Raw genomic sequence first — 9207 nt, 5'->3', positions numbered from 1 at the left:
CTGAATTAAATTCCTGGATCCACAATTGCTAGTCTTTGAACTTGAAGGCAGAGCTTGCATTTAATTAGTCTTTGTGTCCTTAGCTCTGAACACAAGGTACAAGATTACTGTATAATGAACATATTATCTATGGATTCTAAGCAATCTTGTACTAGTCCTTCCAGAAATGTCTGAGACTGTTTTCTCCTCTGCAAAACAGTCTCCTGTTTTCTACACAGGATAACTGTCAATGTCATCTGGGGAATTAGCTCAAGTGGTAGAGCGCTCGCTTAGCATGCGAGAGGTAGTGGGATCGATACCCACATTCTCCAAACTTTACCATTTGGACCTTGGATCTCTAAACAAGATCATAGTCACAGAACCAGGTTTATTTTGAAGATCAAATGAAATAATCAAGGTAATGAACCTTGTGAAATGCTAAGTGCTGCATAGCAGTTGTTTGTAGTATCGTTGTTATAGTGTATATTAACTGGTCCCTGTTTTTATTTATGGAGGGCAGACTATATTGTGGAATCCTAGGGAAGTGTTTTGGGAAACAGGAGTAGATTTAAAGGCTGCCACTACAAGTGCTGTATGAAGACTAGTATTCTGTACTGAAAGATAAGGATTTACAAGGTTTATTTTTATAATTAATGTGGTATAAACACATTCCACTTTCTAAACACACGGTTCAACATAGTAACTGCAACTCCTACACCCTTAGAAGGATAATTTTCTCCTCCTGATTTTTTTTTGTTTGAAAAGTCACTAGCTAGCACTTCTTTAAAATCCGACATTTAAAACAGATACACCAAACTCCGCCAGGAGATGAAACCTCTTGATCTCAAAATCCAGGCAAAGATATTAACAAGATGCAGAAATTATTTCAAAACTATGTGATAATGATGAGACTATGGTGGGTGATGAGGAAATAAAGGAGAGAAGGAGGGAAAGAATGGGAGACAGACAAGAAAAAGATCAAAAGCTTCTCAAACCCCCCAAAATTTAGAAATTTTTAAATTTCAGGACACCTGCTGTCAAAGCCTAAAATATCCACTTTGATGCTTTAAATAGATGAGACCAAAGTGACATCGTTGATGTCACTCTAGAAAACGTAGATCCATTAGGGTGATTTTTCACAACATTCTTTCCAAAGATGTAAATGTTATTTTTTCAAATGAGGAAAGGAACCACACTGGTCTGAGTCACACTTCCCCAGCTATTCTTTTTACAGCATAAATTAATGATCTTACAGTTTACACTGACAGATACTCAAAGGTGTTTAATCAGCTGTCTCTGACAAAACATAGCATTTTTTTTTAGGCTGGCACATTTACAAATAAAGAAAAAACAGCCTGTAATCCCTCATAAAGTGGAGCTATGGTTCAACTCCATTTGATAAAATGACATTCTCTTGAACACTTCCTCATGAATGCATAAACAGGGCACAGCTTGGGAAGTTCAGGTACGTGCAAAGCATAAATATTGCATGGTATACATTAGCCAAGCCCTGAAAGGAAGGATATCTCAACCTTCCTATCCCAGTTAAAAGGGGGAAGGGGGCAACTGTATAGCTAAGGCAATAGATTACCTGTTGGCTTCCAATGAGTCTAGGTCATGCAGAGAGACAAGGTTCAGCTCAGTAGAAGAAGCAAGAATGGGAGAGTGGAGGTAATGGTAACAGGCATTTCTTTGAGCAGGGCAGCATTTATGCATGCAAGAGATGAATAATTATCTGCCCCAATTGTTGCCTCCTTGGAAACAAAAGCATGAAAATCCTAAAAAGATGAAACTGCTAGGTGCATAGACTGCCGGTAACATCTAGGCCCAGCTCATCCTTGAGATATTGCTGGCAGTCTATGCACCACAGCAAGAATTACTGAATATCCACTGTGTGCCAGGAATGGTGTCAGGGATCATAAATCCAAAAGCCATGAAGATACTTCTGCTGTTCCATCTCAATGGGGAGGAATATAGTCAGGGATCTTCGTGGCTACAGAACCCAGCTCTGGCTACACTGAATGGAAAAGGGATTTATTTAAAGGACCTTGACTGGTAAATGAATAAGCAAAATGTGGTATATCCATGTAGTGAAATACTATGTGGCAATAGAAAAGGAACAAACTATGGATACATCCACCAAATCAACTTTTAAAGAAATTATGAAACATTGTGGAAAAAGGCAGACAGAAAGGACTACATAATGTTTGATTCAATTTATATGATATTTCTAGAAAAGTCAGAGAGTCAGGAAGCAGATTCTTGTTGCATGGGACTAAAGGTGTGAATGGTGATCAGTAGCAAATGGACAAGAGTGAACTTTTCTGAGGTGATGGAATAGTTCTAAAACTGGATTGGGGTGATGGTTGCACAACTGCATACATTTACTAAAACTTTTTGAAATGTACACTTACAATGGGTAAATTTTATGGTCTATAAATTGCACTCCAATAAAATGACGTGACAACTACAAAAAGGCCATTGGGCAGTTTGCAAAATAGGGCACAGAATCTGGGAGGGCTGGACAACCAACCTTAACAGCCAGGACCAATGCTTGAAATATGCTCCAGGGATGATTCTGTAAAGCCAGCACTGGGTGTAATCATAGTTTTTACCACTGGTACCACCAACATGGGACCCCAGTAGGGGCCACAGGAACAGTGGCCACTACTGCAGCTGCCCTCACTAGAATGGAATCCCCAGGGTCTCTGTCTCTGTATGCCACAAATTTCTGGGGCTAGCCTGGGCAATGGTCTCTGATTGGAGGAGACTATCAGAGCTCTCAGTGTAGCTGAAAGGAGGACTGAGAGAGCAGGTATCTGACATTTTTCCATTTCTATGCTGTGAGGTAGGCATTGCTTATGAGAAGCAGGAGCACCCCAAGAATAGGAAGGGGGTTCAGATGCAAAGTGGATGAAAAAGACACATATCCACTAGAGACCAATATAATCCATTTTTAGTATATTCTGGGATGTGCTTGATAGAGGCATGCACAGAGAATTTGGGGAGCACTTATAAGGTAGGAGGGGAACTTAGGCAGACTGGTGCTGAAGAGAAGGGTTCCTGGAGGAAATGATGCAGAGTCTAAACAAGTAGTAAGAGTGAGCCCAGTGGGTACAGGAGGAGTCTTCTAGACAGAGGCAAGTAAAGGGAGTTCAGTTTCCAGAATGTCAAGGCTGAAGTGGAGACTGATGAGTCATGCCGTGGTGGGAGCTTTGCATTTATTTTATTGGCCCTAGATATCATGGGAGGGATTTAAGGTGGGGAGTGATCTGGTACACATTTTCACTTTGGAAGGACAATTTTGGCAGCAATATGAAATGTGGGTTGAGAGGAGCAAATCTAAAGGCAGGGAGACCAGGCGGAAGCTGCTGTAATTGTTCAAAAGGGAGGTGAGATGGGCCTGAGCAAGAATGGAAAGGAGGGGGTCAATTTGGCAGATATTCGTGAAACCAGAGAAGAGGAATTTATTCTTGAGTTGTTATGGGGGAGTGAGGGGGGAGGTCCACGACTACCTTAAGTTCAGTCTGAGTAATTGGGCAAGTGACGGTGCCATTGGCCAGCGGAGAGAAGAGGTAGAGGAAGAGGCATCCCAAGAACGGGGAGATAATAGGTTCAGTTTTGGACAGGTTGAATGAGAGGTTCCCACAGGATGTCAAAGATGTCAAGTCAGCAGCTGGATAAATTGGACAAATGAGTCAGAGTTCAGGAGAAAGACTAGAGGGCATGATTTGGTGTGTCATCCTATAGCCAAGCCTATAGGGGGCCACTGGCTTGTCCAAGTCTAGAGGGAGAAGTGGTGGAGAAACAGTGATGAGATTCTGACAAACAAAATGGATTCTTAACAAGAAGGGCTGCTCTGTGTTGAAGCAGAACCCATAGCTATCTCTAATTACGAACAGCATAGACTGTCTCCTTCAGACAGCTCTGTCTCCCAGACTGTTCAGGACTTGTTATTGCATTAGGCATCTCAAGGGCATCATGGCCATCTGGAGGGCATCTGGCTTTCTTCAGGGTTAAGCTCTACTGACATCTGGCAGGAGGGCAATAGAAATAATCAAGATATCCAATTCTCCATGGCGGTAAGAGGCAGGCCTGGTCCTAGGAAGAGTTGGATGTATCAATAATAATAGCAACAGGGATGGTAATAGCAACAGCGGGAAGAGGGAGAAAAAGAGAAGACATAATTTGCGAAGCACACACCAAGGTCTGCGGTCTGTGCTGGGGGCTCTGTGGACATTCATGAACTGACAGCTCATCCAGAAAATCACGGGCACCTAGGATATCCCAAACAGGGCCAGGGAAAAACTGAATTCAGTGGTTCCTTTCCTCCATGAGTTGTGATCTCCTTCAACTGATGGTCATAGGAATTTTCCTCCTGGGCTGGCAGAGTGCCAAGACAGAGGGCTGCAGACATCTGGGGAGAATGTCGAGGGGTCATCTGGAGGGCACTGCAGCCGATGAGTCAGGGTGAGGTGGCGGGTGGCTGGGCACCAGCTTGGCATCCTAACCACATTAGCACCTTGGCCCAGTTCACATCCGGACTGCATGGTGGGTCAGGAGTTGAAAAGCCTGATTTAATTTTAGCCAAGATGGTCCCCTCTGCCTCCTCCTCACGGGACAGCAGACATAAGCAAAGCAGCAGTCGCTCCTCTCTCCCACCGTAGGAGCCAGTCATTGTTCTCAAGGACAACCCAGCATTGGCCCAGGCACAATCTTTCATGCAGGGACACACACTTGACTCCCAACTTTGTGGAGCTTCCTGACTGCTGGCTAACAGCGACCCCTGCTTCCGGGAGTCCATTCCATTTGCCATCTCCCTTCATATAACCCCATCTGCTGTGCTGGTAAACACTTCTACTTAGTCACTGAGGTAGTTTTGTGGGAAGAAGAGGTCTACTAACTAAACGGGAAGTTCCTTGATCTTTCGGTATCTGACCTCCTTTACCTCCTTCATAGAGCCTCAAGGTCAGAACCTCCAACCCTCCTGAAGGTCCTTCTGTATTAGTCCATTTTCATGCTGCTGATAAAGACATACTGGAGACTGAGTAATTGATAAAGGAAAAGAGGAGGCCTCACAATCATGGCAGAAGGCAAAAGGCACGTCTTACATGGTAGCAGACAAAGAAAGAATGAGAGCCAAGCAAAGGGGAACCCCCTTATAAAAACATCAGATCTCATGAGACTTACTCACTACCATGAGAACAGTGTGGGGAAAATCACTTATCTCCCACTGGGTTCCTCCCACAACACATGGGAATTATGGGAGCTACAATTCAAGATGAGATTTGGGTAGAGACACAGTCAAGTCATATCTCCCTCTTTCATATTTGTGGGAAAGGGTTTGTCTCGTGTCCACCCCCAAATTGGGTCCATGTCTCAACTACTTTTCTTCAACACTTGCATCTTACTTTGGGCTCACTTGGCTGGAGCCTACTTCTACGCCTTCCCAAGGACACACAAACTTGAGGTCAAATGAGCAGCTAATTTGCTAATCATTTAGGGAGCAGCAGAGGGGTTTATACTGTAGCAGACTTAGCAGATATCTTAAAAATGGAATATTAGAACCCTGTCCTAAATGGTCTCTGGGCCCCACTCCCAGGAGTCCCTCTCCTTTCTTGGTAGGTCTCTTGTCTCACTCACCGCACATCTCTTCCCCAACCCACTCTTCCTGAGAGCTCTCTCTCAAATTCCCCAATTTCTTTTTTATTATGAAGAGAAATTTTTGTTCTCCTGATGCTATGGCTTTGGGGTTATGTGCTGAGGACTGTCTTTTCAGAGCCAAATGGCTCACCAAGAATTTTGCTGAATGAAAGCCCTTCTATTCCAGAAGAAAACCAAGCCACTCCTTTAAGGAAGTAGTTAAGGAAGTGGCTGCAGGCAATTGTGGTTGGGATTTTCCCTACTAAATCACTCCCTTTCCTGATAGGTAGCAAAATGGGTTCATCCACTAGAATCTTTCTGCTATCGCTCTCCCTCCGATCTCTCTGACTGAGTTATCAGGGTGGGGTACTTGTGTATTTGTCCTTTCTAGGCAGGCCTTTCTATAACAAACAACTCCTTGTATCTCAGTTACTCAATATAAGAAGTTTATTATTTCTGGGCCAGGTGTGGTGACTCATGCCTGTAATCGCAGCACTTTGGGAGGCCCAGGCGGGCAGATCTCTTGAGGCCAGGAGTTCAAGACCAGCCTGGCCATCATGGCAAAACCCCGTCTCTACTAAAAACACAAAAATTAGCTGGGCAAGTGGTCCCAGCTACTCCAGAGATTGAGGCATGAAAGTTGCTTGAACCTGGGAAGTGCTTGCAGTAAACTGAGATTGCACCACTGCACTCCAGACTGGGCAACGGAGCAAGACTCTGTCTCAAAAAAAAAGAAGCTTATTTCTCACTAACATGAGAAACCTCTATCTCTAATGTGCATTGGGTATGGGATCCTTTATTTCATACAGTCATAAGGGACCCAGGTCCCTTCCATCTTGTGGCTCCATCCACCTCTAGCATCTCACAGTCTTCTCTATTCAGCAGGTGATGGGGAAAGGGAGCAAAGATTGCTAGTGGAAGGTTTATATGGGTCACACCTGAAAGTGGCGGTCATCGTTTTGGCTTACATACCATTGGCCAGAATTCAGTTACATGGCCCCACTTAACTCCAAAGAGAATGGAAAATATAGTTCAGCTGTCTGGAAGAAGCATAGGGCATGAGTGTCAGTGAGCTGCAGCGGTCTCTACCACATTCTTTTAAGGGTAGCTTCCCTTTACTTCAGGGTGTAGCTCCTTTTAGTGGTTCATCCAAGTTAAAAAAAACAAAAACAAAAACAGCAACAACAAAAAAAACCTGGTACCTTGCGTTGATACAAGAATGACCATAAAACTGAAGCCTCCTGAATACTTTCTGAATAACTCTATTGGAGTAAGAAGTAAAGGAGTAGACAGAGAACAAATATCCTAATACCAGAAGGAGGACCACTGAGTAATTCTCAGTTTAAAAAAATGAAATATGGCAGTCACATAGTTTTGATAATATGGCATCTTCCTCCTCCTTTCTATTTTCCTCCAAAAATTGAGAAAATTATTTATTCTTTCCCGTCTGCTCTCTTATGTCTGGAAGTCTTACTTCAAAGTTTCAGGAGAGACTATATTCACCCCAAGATAAAAACAAAAACAAAAATAAAAATAAAAACCCTTGTGAAATCATAGCAACTTAAGTGGGAGGAGAATGTAATGTTCTCAGCTATCTCTTGCTACGAAAGATGCAAAGGTAACAGAAATAAACGTAGACAGTGCAATGTACTTTGCTGAAGCATAAAAATTATAGGGTTTCAATCTACAGAAAGAAGCTGAAGAGCTTTTTGACACTAGGTAAGTACATTGTGGGCAGTTGACTCCTGAATCTCCTAGCAATGAAACTCTCTGGAAAGAAGGCTTGATATCCAGAGAGAGAAGGGGATAGGGAAGGTGGCCATTCATTCTTGTGTACCTAGGACAGCTGTGGATCATGCCTGTCCTCCCAGTTCACCACTTACAGCCCCTTTATTCTCTCTCTCTCTCTATTTTTTTTTTTTTTTTGAGACAGCGGCTCACTCTGTCTCACTTACGCTGGAGTGCAATGGTGCTATCTCAGCTTACTGCAGCCTCCTCTGCCTCCTGGGTTCAAGTGATTCTCCTGTCTCAGCCTCCTGAGTAGCTGGGGCTACAGGCGTGTGCTACCACTCCCGGCTAATTGTATATTTTTCGTAGAGACAGGGTTTCACCATGTTAGCCAGGCTGGTCTTAAACTCTTGACCTCAGGTGATACACCCGCCTCAGCCTCCCAAAGTACTGGGATTACAAGCATGAGCCACCGCGCCCAGCCAGCCCCTTTACTCTCAAACAGGTCCCACTGAGATAATAATTTCTATGGTCCAATGGAAGGCATTTGAATATAGAACAAATTTGTTTACATCTAATATCACTACGGCAAAATTATATCTGCAAATTACATGAGGAAAATGGTTAAGTAAATCATGGCTTATCCCTAAGGAGGAAGCCACCAAATGATGACTATGTACGATATTTGAAAACTCTTAGAACCCACAGTACTGACAGGGCTCCCTAACTGGTTTCCTTGCCTCCAGTCTTGCTGCTTCTAATATGTTCAGGGCCATTGTATACTGTGCAACTCCAGGAGATGCCATTCCCATAGACCAGGATGAGAATGGTGCCTACACTGGAGTTGTGCAAATACCCAACCTGCCCAACTGTACAGGGCAGGCCTGAATGTGTTTCCCACACTTGTAGCCTCAATGCTTGGCCTTAAAATGAACACACTGAACATGGCATTTCCTGATTAAAGTCATTCAATGCCTCCCCTTTGATCTCAGGATTAAGTGCAAACTCATTTTTGTGAATCGGGCAGCTCATGATGATATCTGGCCCCTGACAAACTCCCTAGCCTCCCCTCTTGCCTTTCCTCAGCACAGAGTCTGTGATGGTTAATTTTATGTGTCAACTTAACTGGGCTATGGGGCACCCAGAGAGTTGATCAAACAGTATTCTGGGTGTTTCTGTGAAGGTGTATTTTTTGGATGAGGTTAACATTTAAAATGGTGAACTAAGTAAAGCAGGTTCCCCTCCATAACATGAATGAACTTCATCTAGTCGGTCAAAGGCCTGATTAGAACAAAAGGCTGGCCTTTCCCAAAGTAAGAGATAATCCTCCTGCCTGACAGCCTTTGAATGGAGATATTAGCTCTGCAGATTTTGGATTTACCGGCATCCATAATTGCATAAGCCAATCCCTTATAACAAATCTATCTATCATCTATCTGTCATCTATCTATCTATCTACCTATCTATCAATTAATCATCTATCTATCTTTCATCTGTATTATATATCCTCTCAGTTCTGTGTCTTGGTACAGATTTTTGTACCAGGAGTTGGGTGACTGCCATAACAAGATGCCACAGGCTGGGTATCTTGAAAAACAGACATTTATTTTCTCATAATTCTGGAGACTGGAAGTTCAAGATCAAGGTGTCAGCTGGGTTGGCTTCTGGTGAGGCTTCTCTTCCTGGCTTATAGACAGTTGCCTTCTGGCTGTATCCTCTACATGACCTTTCCTCTGTGCACACATGTGGAGAGAGAGAAACCTCTAGTGTCTCTTCCTTTTTTCCTTGCCTCCAATCTTATCAGATGAGGACCTCACAATATGACCTCATTTACCTGAATTATCTTCTGAAAGGCCC

General features: G+C 43.4%; 1 non-coding gene across 1 annotated transcript; it reads left to right on the top strand.

Moving 5' to 3' along the window:
- The first annotated feature begins 238 nt into the window (after positions 1 to 238).
- On the top strand, positions 239 to 311 carry TRNAA-AGC. The gene has a single exon. It is a non-coding gene; the product is annotated as a tRNA-Ala (tRNA).
- Positions 312 to 9207: the final 8896 nt, after the last annotated feature.

This window comes from Papio anubis, chromosome 7, assembly GCF_008728515.1.
Source record: "Papio anubis isolate 15944 chromosome 7, Panubis1.0, whole genome shotgun sequence".
NCBI classification, from domain to species: Eukaryota; Metazoa; Chordata; class Mammalia; order Primates; family Cercopithecidae; genus Papio; species Papio anubis.
This window is presented reverse-complemented; position numbering and strand designations above follow the sequence as displayed.